Genomic DNA, 14,741 nt, shown 5'->3' on the forward strand with positions numbered 1-14,741 from the left:
TCAGGCAAAAGTTGGGGGGTCGGCTTATATGCGAGTCGGCTTGCTTGCGAGTATATACGGTACTCTCTGGTCTCACGATTCTGTACTGATACTTACCTCTCTGTTGCCAAATCTTGCCTGCCTGACTCTTCTACTCATCGATGGGCCCTCGTCACCAGTGAGGTGTTAACTGCGCCAGCTCCGCTGCTTAAGCAGCTCTGCTAGGCTTTAGTTCAGCCTTAATGACCTGCTCATTAGGTACCTGTCATTTTAGTATTTCTGTATCTCGTAGGCTGCAGTACAGTCTGACTCACCCGCCCCTCGGGTGATCATTTGCCTGCAGTATATTCTGAATCACCCGCTCCTCGGGAGATTAAGCCTCTTCAGTATTGTTTCTCCAGCTTGCTGGAGGTTATACGTTAGTGCACACTCAGTGTACTGTTTATACCTCACCAGCCCCTCTGGTGAGGTCTCATTGTACCATTAAAGTTACGGTTGCAACAATCATTACACACTCTGCTCCTTGTCTGCTATACTAGTATTATTGGTGATTCTGCAGATCACACATAATCGGGTATAGCATCTGTATTATTGGTGATTCTGCAGATCACACATAATCGGGTATAGAGTCTGCATTATTGGTGATTCTGCAGATCACCACATAATCAGACATCTGAACAAGGACACAAGACCGTTACAATTGTATTGCTTGATGTCCTGGTATCTGATCTTGGCTTGTATGACGTTCCAATTGCCTGCTGCATTATGTACTATGTCTGAGTGTATATTATTGTATATATATATTAGTTAGTTACCTTAGTTAGACAGGGTCTGGGTCTCACTGTGTGCACACTGTATATCTACTGTATATTTGATTGATGTATGTCTGATCATAAGACATTTGCCTGCAATTGTATTGTCAGTTTGCAATCATATTGCTACTTGTACAGTTCACTTGAATACACTTGTATTTATGTTCATGCACCAATTGCAGCATCACTTGTGTATATATCCTGCACTTGTAAATAAACCTTTACATTATTTCACTTTTACCTGTGGTTTGGTCTTCAGTATTTCCACAATAAGTGACAATCTGCATTCAGTGCAAATCTGTGTGCACTGCACGTTACAGTCTATGGTGGAGGACTGCACTCCACTATTGGAGAACTTGGAGTCTGTATATGAAAAGTGAAGGACTTGTGGATGTGCGCTTAAAACATTGTATATACAGTAGTATATAATGTAGAGGGTGTGGTACCAATGGAGTCAGAGGACCTTCCAAAGGAGACAAGAATTGAGACAGGGACACCAGGAGCCCCTGATAGTGTAGCACCTAGGTTCTCAACTTGTGGTACGCGTACCCCAGGAGGTACTTCTGATGGTTCCAGGGGGTACTCGGGCTTGATATACTTAACCAAGAATAACAAATATAGAGTTTTAGAAAGTAAAAAAATCTAATTTAAACAACACCAAAATGGTGTTTCAGTTAATTAAAAGCAATAGTAAATGCTTGGAAATGGTTTAGAACCAATTATCATGTACTACGATTAAATATATTTGTCAAGCGGTACTTGTGGTGATGTTTACTATGCTAGGGGGTACTTGGTGACTACAGGGTTTTAAAATGCGTACATACCAATAAAATGTTGAGAAACACTGGTGTAGCGCATCAAGGATATGAGATACTCAACAACACTGTGCAGAATACTCACAAGAATAAGTTGCAAGACTGGCAAACACAGTGTAACGGCTGGTGAGGAAAGACGGTCCTCATTCAGGTTCTTTGGTCTTAGTCAATGTAGGTCGCTCTCCAGGAAAAGAAAAAAGGGGTGTGAGGGTTCCAAGGAACAAACATACATGGCAAACACCCCGATACACCTTGAGGCGCCTCCTCCCCCAGTAATAGAATATCATGGAAACATGTAGTCTAGGGCCAATTTTGGGGGAACAGATTAATTTATATGTTTTCAGAATGTGAGAGGAAACTGGAGTATAAAGAGGAAACCCACACAAACAGAAAGAGAACCTAACAAAGGGGTGTCAGAAACACACTTCTGTTCAAAATAGCAAAAGTTGCTTTCGGCAGAGGGGCGTACAGATCATTCCGCTGCTGCTGAGTTGGGTGCAGAGTGAGCCAAAGTACTTTTTTGAGCTGCTGCTCAAATTCCTAGCGGCACTTAATACTATTCCCCCTCCAAGTAGTAGCACCCGAAATTACACTTGCACAGGGTTTGCACTATAACATTAGTGCTATAGCGGCGCCGAGCTTGGGCGCTCAAAGCTCAGCGCTGAGTGCCAAAACCACCTGCTTTAGCTGGAGAGGCTGACAACCGAACCCCACCATAGACCTATGTCCATTGTAGTCTAGGCCCAATTTAAAGGGAAGCCGTTTAGCCATGGAGATCTACAGTAAATGTATATATCCAACTAGCTAAACATTATCACAGGAATGCGGACATGTTGAGGCAATCAAAATCAAATTTAAAAATAAAGAGCTTAACTGGCATACAGATTGCACCTGTCACACCATTGTTGTGGCAATCAGGTTATGTTAATAATCTGACTGGGTGTTAAATCATGCGCTATGGAATTTCTGCTGACTGTTTACAGGTTTGGATCATCTCCTCTGTCATGTAACTGGCAGATGTGTGTAATACTTCCAAAGGCACAGTGCACTTGGCATCGTTCTTTGGAGACCCCACAGCATGGGATGTCTGAAGTCACTGCCTAGTCGCCTAGGCCTAAAAACAGCGCTGGTCTATCACTGTGGTCCAGTATGCTCTGAGGCCACATAGCAGCCTTCTGGTCAGTGTTGCCAATTCATCCCTTTAATTACTAACACATATGAATTATAAAGGTTTTGGGGCTAGGTAGATGCAGTTAAGGCACTGATTATGTGCAAATAGCCCCAGAACCTATATAACTTAGATGTGTCAGTAATTAAAGGGATGAGTTGGCAACACTGCTTCTGGTGGGTTTCTCCGGCAATAGCGATTACCTTTTAACCAAAGGATCAAAGCATGTGAAAAGTCTACAGAGCAAAACAATGGCTGCCACAGATGTCAGTTTAGTAATTGCAAGAAAAAACAAACAAACCACATACATCCAGGCACATCCCCTCTAGTAAGGACATTTAAATAAGTTATTATGGAGGTGCTAAAGGGGGTGTGGCCAGCAAAGTGGCAAAGACAGTTAACCCTGGAGGTGCTAAAGGGGGTGTGACCAGCAAAGTGGCAAAGACAGTTAACCCTGGAGGTGCTAAAGGGGGTGTGGCCAGCAAAGTGGCAAAGACAGTTAACCCTGGAGGTGCTAAAGGGGGTGTGGCCAGCAAAGTGGCAAAGACAGTTAACCCTGGAGGTGCTAAAGGGGGTGTGACCAGCAAAGTGGCAAAGACAGTTAACCCTTTGCACACTCATGTGAAATTGCAGCCTCGGAGGCTGCTAGCTGCACCAGTGGCATAGTGGATAGCACTCTCGCCTTGCAGTGCTAGATTCCACCCCAAAAATGGCCTGAGGCCTGGGACCCACTAGCAGCTCTTTAGTAGCGTTTGCCAATCCCTGACGATCGACAAAGTGCTCAGACAGAGGAACCCTATGAGGGTGGTTCCACTGCAACGCTTGCAGAGCAATCCTGGAGCAATCCTGGAGAAATCACATTGAAGGGATACAGGGCCAAATCTCTCCGGAAATCACAGTAAACTTTTGAACTTCCGCAAATCGTAGCCAGTGGGCACCAGGCTTTACACTACAACAGAAATACTAGACAATTATTTCCTATGGTAGGATTAGATTGTGAGCTCCTCTGAGGACAGTCAGTGTCATGACTATGTACTCTGTAAAGTGCTGCAGAAGATGTCTGTGCTACATAAATACATAAAAATAATAATAATAATAATAATAATAATAATAATAATAATATGTAGGACATTAGACTATGGTAGGGTTAGATTGTGAGCTTCTGAGGACAGTCAGTGACATGACTATGTACTCTGTAAAGTGCTCCATTCGAAGTCAGTGCTATATAAATAATAAGAATATTAATATGGTAGTACATATGACTATGGTAGGGATTAGATTGTGAGCTCCTTCGAGGGATAGGCAGTGACATGACTACACTATGTAAATGAGCTGCAGAAGATGTCAGTGCTATAAAAATACACAAAAATAATAATTCATTAGAAGAGGGATTCGTCTGATGTATTTTGCGTGCAGAACCCATTATTACTTGATTACAAATGTATCTGATATTTTGTCCTGCAGCTGCAAAGTTTTCCTGTAGCTTCAATCTGGTGAAAATATGCATTCAAATGACATCAGACCAGTCTTATAGTTTCATATTCATATTCATATTCGTTTTTAATTCTGTTTAATGATTTAATGCAAAAATATAATTTTGTCTATAATCGCAAAAGAAAGTGGAGTGAGTTTAAATTGATTTCTTGGACTTTTGGGGTGTTTTCATAGCCCCTGATGTGTGAGCAATGTTAATCAACTTGACTCCATTGTGGAGGGTTTAAAGTTAACCCCATTTTCCTTAAAGAGGAACTGTAACGACAAAACGGCCCCTGGGGGGTACTCACCTCGGGTGGGGGAAGCCTCCGGATCCTAATGAGGCTTACCACGCCGTCCTCCATCCGTCAGGGGTCTCGCTGTAGCCCTCCGTGCAGCGGTGACGTAATATTTACCTTCCTGGCTCCTGCGCAGGCGCTCTGACGGCTGTCAGCGCCGAAGTAGGCGGAAATACCAGATCTCCGTCGGGTCTGCTCTACTGCGCAGGCGCAAGTTTCCGGCGCCTGTGCAGTAGAGCGGACCCGACGGAGATCGGGTATTTCCGTCTATTTCCGTGCCGAAAGTCGCCACAGCGCCCCCGCTGGAGCCAGCAAAGGTAAATATTGAACTGACAGTCGGCACAGTCGCCGGCTGTTCGGAGGGCTGCGGCGAGACCCCTGTGGGACAGAGGACGGCGTAGGAAGCCTCATTAGGATCCGGAGGCTTCCCCCACCCGAGGTGAGTACCCCCCAGGGGATCTTTTTGATGTTACAGTGTCTCTTTAAAGCTGTAATGTCCTGATCTATTTAACCAGCTAGTCAGAGAGAGACTGTTTAAAGGACCACTACAGCGAAAAAAGTAAACAGTTAAAGTCTGACAGAACCAACAGCTTTTGGAATAGTCCATCTCCTCATGTGGGATTCTCAGGGTTTTCTTTGTTTTCAAAAGCATTCCATGAAGAGCAAACGTAGTCAAACTGCCAAAGTAGTGTGCAAGTGAGTAGAGAGGCTGGCTTGTATCTTACTATTTTGGCAGTTAGATTTGGAACATGCTTCTGACTGGCTCACTGACAGCAGAGCGAGTGGGCTATAGCAACGGAGAGACCGGCTCGTATGGCGAGAGCGATGGATCTGTGCGGCGTGACGTCGGTGAGCCCTGTTTTTTAATCAAAAAGACTACTGGTAAGGAAGGGGTTTAAAACCTCTGAAGTTATTACCAGCTGGGACCAACAGCCCAAGGGGACCCGTATGTGAAGGATATACAGGGAGTGCAAAATTATTAGGCAAGTGGTATTTTTGAGGAATAATTTTATTATTGAACAACAACCATGTTCTCAATGAACCCCAAAAACTCATTAATATCAAAGCTGAATATTTTTGAAAGTAGTTTTTAGTTTGTTTTTAGTTTTAGCTATTTTAGGGGGATAGCTGTGTGTGCAGGTGACTATTACTGTGCATAATTATTAGGCAACTTAACAAAAAACAAATATATACCCATTTCAATTATTTATTTTTTACCAGTGAAACCAATATAACATCTCAACATTCACAATATACATTTCTGACATTCAAAAACAAAACAAAAACAAATCAGTGACCAATATAGCCACCTTTCTTTGCAAGGACACTCAAAAGCCTGCCATCCATGGATTCTGTCAGTGTTTTGATCTGTTCACCATCAACATTGCTTGCAGCAGCAACCACAGCCTCCCAGACACTGTTCAGAGAGGTGTACTGTTTTCCCTCCTTGTAAATCTCACATTTTATGATGGACCACAGGTTCTCAATGGGGTTCAGATCTGGTGAACAAGGAGGCCATGTCATTAGTTTTTCTTCTTTTATACCCTTTCTTGCCAGCCACGCTGTGGAGTACTTGGACGCGTGTGATGGAGCATTGTCCTGCATGAAAATCATGTTTTTCTTGAAGGATGCAGACTTCTTCCTGTACCACTGCTTGAAGAAGGTGTCTTCCAGAAACAGGCAGTAGGACTGGGAGTTGAGCTTGACTCCATCCTCAACCTGAAAAGGCCGCACAAGCTCATCTTTGATGATACCAGCCCAAACCAGTACTCCACCTCCACCTTGCTGGCGTCTAAGTCAGACTGGAGCTCTCTGCCCTTTACCAATCCAGCCACGGGCCCATCCATCTGGCCCATCAAGACTAAAGGTGCGTACACACATGCAACTATAGTCGTTTGTAACGATCGTTCCCCGATCTTTACCAACGACGATCGTTACAAAAAACGAACCACCGACTATTAAGTCTAACGACGAACGAGCCAAATCGCTACAAAAGTTCTGTCTCGGCGGATTTTAACCAACGACGATCGTTTGCAAAAGTAGTACATCGTTGGAAACGATCGTTTGTACCAGGCTGGACATGCGCATTTCACTTTTTCTCCAGGGAACTTTACAATTTTATGCGCAGGCGCATTGAGTGCTTTTACGTGGTGTAACGTTCGTTCTAACGATGTGATCGTTACACACTTTTTAGAACTAACTTTACTCCGGTCGTTCTTTCGTCAATTAAAAGATCGTTCGTCGTTAACAACGAACGATCGTAGTCGCATGTGTGTACGTAGCATTACTCTCATTTCATTGGTCCATAAAACCTTAGAAAAATCAGTCTTGAGATATTTCTTGGCCCAGTCTTGACGTTTCAGCGTGTCTTGTTCAGTGGTGGTCGTCTTTCAGCCTTTCTTACCTTGGCCATGTCTCTGAGTATTGCACACCTTGTGCTTTTGGGCACTCCAGTGATGTTGCAGCTCTGAAATATGGCCAAACTGGTGGCAAGTGGCATCTTGGCAGCTGCACGCTTGACTTTTCTCAGTTCATGGGCAGTTATTTTGCGCCTTGGTTTTTCCACACGCTTCTTGCAACCCTGTTGACTATTTTGAATGAAATGCTTGATTGTTCGATGATCACGCTTCAGAAGCTTTGCAATTTTAAGAGTGCTGCATCCCTCTGCAAGATATCTCACTATGTTTGACTTTTCTGAGCCTGTCAAGTCCTTCTTTTGACCCATTTTGCCAAAGGAAAGGAAGTTGCCTAATAATTATGCACACCTGATATAGGGTGTTGATGTCATTAGACCACACCCCTTCTCATTACAGAGATGCACATCACCTAATATGCTTAATTTGTAGTAGGCTTTCGAGCCTATACAGCTTGGAGTAAGACAACATGCATGAAGTGGATGATGTGGTCGAAATACTAATTTGCCTAATAATTCTGCACTCTCTGTACCTTGATCACATGTCATATATAGCCTGCCTTCCTTCAAGCTCCATCCAAGAAATAAAAGTATTATCTTACCCACAAAAATGTCTTCTGATTTAATACAGTAATTATTATACAGTAGAGATAACCCTAATGCTTTCCCTTACATTATATCGGTACTCTATATCAGACTTATTTTACTGTTTTTAGAGAGATACGCCTATCTGAGCCTTTGTTATTATTATTATTCATCTTGTGAAGAGGATTATAGCCAATATATACCCAGGGCCAGTTTGGACTCTTTACCACCCAAGGCCACTGTCACCAGCCGCCCCCATTCAGTATATGTAGCGAGATGGCTTCTCCTTCCTTCCCTCCAGTATAAGTAGCCAGATAACCCCCCCACTCAGTATAGGTAGCGAGATGGCTTCTCCCCCCTTCCCTCCAGTATAAGTAGCCAGATAACCCCCCCACTCAGTATAGGTAGCGAGATGGCTTCTCCCCCCTTCCCTCCAGTATAAGTAGCCAGATAACCCCCCCACTCAGTATAGGTAGCGAGATGGCTTCTCCCCCCTTCCCTCCAGTATAAGTAGCCAGATGACCCCCCCCCCCCTCAGTATATGTAGCGAGATGGCTCCTCCTCCTCCCTTCTCTCCAGTATAAGTAGCCAGATGACCCCCCCCCCTCAGTATATGTAGCGAGATGGCTCCTCCTCCTCCCTTCCCTCCAGTATAAGTAGCCAGATGACCCCCCCCCCTCAGTATATGTAGCGAGATGGCTTCTCCCCCCTTCCCTCCAGTATAGGTAGCCAGATGACCCCCCCCCCCTCAGTATATGTAGCGAGATGGCTCCTCCCACCTTCCCTCCAGTATAGGTAGCCAGATGACCCCCCTCAGTATATGTAGCGAGATGACCCCTTTCCCTCCAGTATAGGTAGCCAGATGACCCCCCCCTCAGTATATGTAGCGAGATGACCCCTCTCCCCTTTCCCTCCAGTATAGGTAGCCAGATGACCCCCCCTCAGTATATGTAGAGAGATGGCTTCCCCCCCCCCTTCCCTCCAGTATAGGTAGTCAGATGACCCTCCCCCCTCAGAATATGTAGCGAGATGGCTCCGCCCCCTTTCCCTCCACTATAGGTAGCCAGATGACTCCCTTAATCCCTCCTTTTCCCACCCACCCCCTTCAGTATAGGTAGCCAGCTCACCTTCAAACCGCCGCAGCCATCAGTGTCACTCACTTCTCCACTCATCTCCAGGGCAGAAGCTTCCTCTTCCTTTCCGTCTCCAATGCTGCCCAAGTCCAGAGCCGCCGGCTACAATGCAAACGTGTACAGAGAGCAAGGTGGCTGCTGCACAGGCGGCCAGCAGCAGAGTACCACGGTCAGGGCAGGCGCTTGACTGATCTCCCTGCATTGCTGGATTTGCAAGCTTGCAAATGCTGCACCAGTTTAGCCTGCTGCCCTCCCACCCTTGCTCCTGTGGTGCACTAGGCCATGGCCTAGGCAGCCTTGGCTTAAATCCGGCCCTGTATATACCGGTGTTTAGTTCTTATGTCCTATTATTTCATTTATAGAACTGTTTCACAAATAGCGCATGTTTCCTTCTCTAAACTTAAAGTAACCTGAACATACCTCCAGTGTAGTCAGCTCATCAATCACTTCCTCTTCTCCTGCATCCTGTTTATCCACTATAATCGATAAAATTCTCCCTCCTCCATATTAAAAATGGTGATGACCCCGTAACAACTTCCGGGTCGGCACACAGCACGGGCAGCCATACTATCCTAGGAAGACACACACACACACACACACATGAAAGTAGATAACTACTTGTTCCACTTACATAACACATGTATTGTACTGTCCATGTTTTCATTTCAGAGGATTTTATATAGTAAATAAAGAGATTTTGTTTCAGGCATTTGCCATCTTAATTCCCTCTGACTGAAGCCAATACTGATGTCATTTCCTCCCTTACTTTTTTTCCTTCTAGAAACTGCACATAGCTAGCTTGCTTTCTAAACACATAGGAGAACAGCATAGATCAGATTTCAGCAGCTCACTGAATTGGCCTCAGCCAATCAGTGAGGAGCAGGAATGTGGGAGGGCTGATAACAAGCTTCCTTCTCCTCCGCAATGGAACAAATAGAGCCAGGCTGACTGAGATAAGATTTATTACAGCAGAAACATTTACGATTATATTGGAATGCTTACAATGCAGGGTCAGGTTGTAGACTGCATAATAAACACAGAGGTGTTGGTAAAATAAGTTTGATTTTGTGGCCGAAAATCCCTCTTTAAGCTGTAATATCGCCCACTTGAGCTATAGAGAAACATGGATGTTACCTTGCACATCAGTTGTCCTTCCAGTTATAACTGACAGCGACTGATATAGTAGAAAAGGGCCCTAATGCCTAGTACACACAATGCAATTTTCCATCAGATTGATGGTCAAATTGATTATTTCCGACAGGTCTGATCTAAACGCTGCGCAATATGTTGGCGCTTTATAAATACAATACATAAATAGATTTGCTATCATTATTTTAATTGATTTTCGAATTACTTCTGTAGAAGATAAAACAGAAAAACGTTCAGAAATCAGAACATGGCTAATCACAATCGCTTTTGCAATCTGTAACACTAAAAGGTGCCCATACATGGTACAATGTTTTATATTTTTTCAATTACACAATTTAGTTTGATTATTCCGTTAGATGGAATATAAAGATTTTTCCAACATGTCTTATTGGATTTTTATAGAAAAAAAGGGGATAATCATTTGTTTTTTCTTGATCGATTGATTTGATAGTTTTGGTTGAAAAAACAGGAATATCGGATGTTTTTATTGTACCGTGTATGGGTACCATAAGATTGATACAAAAATACAGGGAATCGCTACTGAAATCTCGTTACAAAACGTTAGCAAATATGCTGAGCGATTGTGTCCAGTGATCTGTAGTGGGTCCTAGGCCTTAAAGGGGGCCACTAACCCATACAATTTTCTGAACAATCATTTATGAACGATTATTTATGTGAATGATCGGACATAATCGTTTGGGACTACTAATGGACAAAAATCTCCTAAAACGATTCGACAGGATCGATCCGAAAATCGGATCGATTTCATTAACCTGTTTGAATTGGTAAGGAGATTTTTATCCATTTCCTATTGTTCATACAAATAGCCATTCATAAACGATCGTTCCACCGAATTGTGTTATTAGTGGCCACCATTAGAGGGGTTCTCCTTTAATGTCCCCTTAAAGTGACACTGAAGCGAAAAAAACTCATGCTATAATGAATTGGTTGTGTAGTACGGATAATTATTAGAACATTAGTAGCAAAGAAAATATTCTCATATTTTTATTTTCAGATATATAGCTTTTTTTATAACATTGCATCAATTTCTAATAATTGCAGTTTCCACAATACACTCAGCATTTTTAAAGGGGAACTGAAGTGAGAAGTATATGGAGGCTGCCCTATTTATTTTTCTTTTAATCAATACCAGTTGCCTGGCAGCCCTGCTGGTCTATTTCTCTGCAGTAGTATCTGAATAAAACCAGAAACAAGCATGCAGCTAGTCTTGTCAGATCTGATTTTTTTTTTTTTTTTTTTTTTTTTTATACAATTAAGTTTTATTGAAAGATATATAGACAACAACAAATGAATGCCAATTGAAAAGCATTGAACAGACATCACCGACTTAATATGTGACAGAGCATACAATATAACAATGCCTTGCAAATGCCGAAGCATAAGAACTGTCGCCTGTTAGGCTTCATTATAGAGAACATGTTGAAAGTTTAAGAACGGGAGATAAACTACAATTCTATATAAGCATAACGTTAACTGCTGGTATACATCTGTGCCACCATGGGGAAGGAAAGGAAGATGAAAGTTGGTCAGTAGAGCAGGGATAGGAGAAGTCAGTGTAGAAATAGGGGGGGAAAAGAGAGATAGGTTAGGGAAAGAGATGCAGTCAGCTGATTGAGACCAGGTTAATTGGGGTCCATGATATGTTTGTAGGTATCTGAACACTGGAAGTCCGTCCAGACCGACCACGTCCTGGTATATTGTTCAGATCGCTCGTGCGATAAGAGGATTAGGTGCTCCATGTGCTCGATAAATTCAATTCTCTTAATCCATGACTTTATGGACGGTGCATTGGGGGACTTCCAGTGGAGGGGAATCATTGCCCTTGCAGCATTGATCAGGTGAATAGTTATTGATTTTTTGTATGACTTAATGGAATCATGGGTGCTATGAAGAAGTAAGACATCTGGGCGAAAGGGAATTTTGTCCCATGTGATTGCTTCCATTAATTGGTGAGCCTCCCTCCAAAAGGGGACAATAGCAGAGCAGGACCAGAATATATGGAAGATATCGCACCCACCAGCCCCACATCTCCAACAAGAGTCAGGGGATGAGGGGAAGATTCTGTGTAATATTTGTGGAGTCTTGTACCAACGAGATAGTATTTTAAACCCAAGTTCTTGGGTATTTGCATTCAAGGAGCCTTTATGATTAAGACTGAAGATTTTCTGCCATTGCTCTTCCTCGAGGGTTTGTCCCAGGTCTCTCTCCCACGCCTCCTGATAACCAAATTTATCTGGAGTTGTGGCGCTCACCAGGATCTGGTATGTAGCAGAGATTAGGTGTCTGTGTGGCGCTGGGCTTACTATTAAGTTTTCAAATGGAGTTAGAGTCGGGGCCCAGTTCCCACTTTTGAGTATGGAGTGCATAAAGTGTCGAATTTGGAAATATTGCCAGTTGGAAAGGGGTGTCATGTCTCTCATCCTAACCATTTCCTGGTGTGTTTTGGTTTTCCCTGCAGACACAAAGTCTCTCGCCCTAGGGGGATGGTGGGGGTCCCAGGATGTGAGGAAAGGTATATCTGCCGCTGGTTTAAATGCTGGATTGTCTTTTAGGGGAGTAAGTGGGCCTGATAGGTTCGCAAGGTTTAGGGACGTGGCATGTTTTCTGAAACATTTGATAGTGGCTTCCATGAGTGGGTTTTGCCAAGTTGCCTGCACTCTACGTGGGATATCCACCCATCCAAGGGCAGAGGCCTGGATACCCGCCAATTCTTGCTCAATTGTGACCTACGGTTTAGGGTTCTCCGCCACGGCCCATTCAACCACCCTACTTAGCTGGGAGGCCAGGTGATATTTCTGTAGGTCAGGGAGCCCAGCCCCACCCAAGTCTTTTGGGACTGTGAGTGTGGATCTCTTGATCCGTGGGGGTTTATTGCCCCATATGAATTTGTTGGTTGCCCCTTGTAGGCTTTTCAAAAAGGTAGGAGGGAGATGTATCGGGATACACTGGCTTATGTATAGGATACGGGGCAGGAGGTTCATTTTAATGGAAGATATTCTTCCAAACCATGACAAGTGGGGTTGGTTACCCCAACTGGCGAGATCAGTTTTCAATGTCGAGTCTAATTTGATAAAGTTAGCAGAGAATAGGTTTTTCAAGTTAGAGGTGATATTAATGCCCAGGTATCTAAGTTGGTTTTGGGACCACTGGAAAGGGAAGCTGGTCTTGCAAGTCTGTATTGTGCTATCGTCAAGCGAGATGTTTAGGGCCTGTGACTTCTGAAAGTTGATTTTTAAATTAGATAATTGGCCAAATTCCGTGAATATGCGTATTAGATTGGGGATAGAGATCATCGGGTTTTGCAGGAAGAAAAGTAAGTCGTCAGCAAAGGCGGCTACCAGATGGTCTAATGGGCCTACAGGGATACCATGGATATCTGGATCTGAACGAACAGCATTTAGAAAGGGCTCCAGGGTGAGTATGTATATTAGTGGTGAGAGGGGACATCCCTGCCGGGTCCCGTTTGTTATCTTGAATGGGTCTGAGAAAGCGCCGTTGACTCTGATTTTTGCAGAAGGGTTAGTGTATAACAATCCAATAAGGTTGCACATAGTATCCCCAATTCCCAGCCCTAACAGGACCGCTCGGGTATAGTCCCAAGCGACCCTGTCAAAGGCCTTCTCTGCATCAGTTGAGAGCAAAAACGCTTTAACCCCCCTCACTTTGGCGAAGGACATGATGTCTACTGTCCTCATGACATTGTCCTTTGCTTCACGACCAGGGACAAAGCCAGCTTGGTCTGGGTTGACGTGTCTAGAGACAAATGGGATTAGGCGGTTAGCTAGTATTTTGGCCAGGATCTTGGCGTCTAAATTTAAAAGGGAAATAGGTCTGTAGCTGGGGCATTGTGCAGGGTCCTTGTCTGGCTTGGGAATTACTACTATGTGGGCTTCTAGAAACTGAGTGGATGGAATGGTGTTAGGGGTAATCGAGTTGAAAGCGTTAACAAACGCTGGGGCTAGAGTGCCTCTAAAAGCTTTATAGTATTGGCTCGTGAGACCGTCAGGGCCTGGTGCCTTGCCCGGCTTCAAAGTTCCGACTGCCACCTGGAACTCGTCCTCTGTAAGAGGGGATTCCAGGTCTTCCTTGTCTGATTGGTCTAGGGGTAAGCTGGTCGCATGCTGAGCGAGAAAGTTGGAGATGGCAGAGGTTCTGATATTATGTTGTTCGGGTGATTGGCTATGATTGTGCAAGTTGTACAGGGAGGCATAATATGACTTGAATTCATCTGCGATTTCCTTTGGTTTGAAGACCTGGGTCTGCTTTTTGGTAGTAATACATGTGACATTCATGTGCAGGGTTCTTTTCCTCAAGGCACGGGCAAGGTATTTGCCACTTTTATTGCCCTGCTCGTAATATATTTTTTTGACGGACATTAACTTCCGTCTAGCTTCAGAATAAGAGTTTGTCAAGAGCACTTCTAGCTTTATTAAGTTCTTCTAGGTTTGCTAAGGCTAAGGTTAGTTTGTGGGCGCGTTCCAGACGGTTAATATCTGCCATCAGTTTGACGGTCATTTCTGTCCTTTCCTTCTTAAGTCTAGAGCCCATCCTAATGAAGTGTCCCCGAATTACTGCTTTGTGTGCCTCCCATGTTGTGAGTTTAGATGTTGCTTGGTTGTTGTTAATGGAAAAGTAATCGTCAAGGGCCTCCGACACTATTTGTCTCCTACCGGCCTCTGCCAAGAGATTTGGGTTCAATCTCCAGTTCCAGATTTTCGTGGAGGAGTCAGGGGCGGATATGGTGAGAAAGACCGGGGAATGATCTGAGATCGTTCTGTTACCTATGTCAGTGTTGATAACTAGAGATAGGTCTCTCTGTGGCAAAAAAAGTAGTAGATCCTTGAATACTAATTATGAATGGCAGAAAAGAAGGTATAGTCCTTCACCTGTGGGT

At 43.9% G+C, this 14,741-nt stretch overlaps 2 protein-coding genes across 2 annotated transcripts in view; one reads left to right on the forward strand and one right to left on the reverse strand.

Annotated features, from left to right (window-relative positions):
• Positions 1 to 9,249, reverse strand: part of LRRD1 (leucine rich repeats and death domain containing 1) — a 63,234-nt gene extending 53,985 nt beyond the window's left edge. Inside the window, exon 1 of the mRNA XM_068235478.1 lies at positions 9,098 to 9,249. The gene's annotated coding sequence lies outside the window, so the exon portion shown is untranslated. The remainder of the gene's footprint in view (positions 1 to 9,097) is intronic.
• LOC137518116 (ferroportin-like) overlaps positions 1 to 14,741 on the forward strand; it is a 79,647-nt gene that overhangs the window by 13,933 nt on the left and 50,973 nt on the right. The gene's annotated exons all lie outside the window — the stretch shown is intronic.

Source organism: Hyperolius riggenbachi, chromosome 5 (assembly GCF_040937935.1).
Source record: "Hyperolius riggenbachi isolate aHypRig1 chromosome 5, aHypRig1.pri, whole genome shotgun sequence".
In the NCBI taxonomy this organism is placed as follows: domain Eukaryota; kingdom Metazoa; phylum Chordata; class Amphibia; order Anura; family Hyperoliidae; genus Hyperolius; species Hyperolius riggenbachi.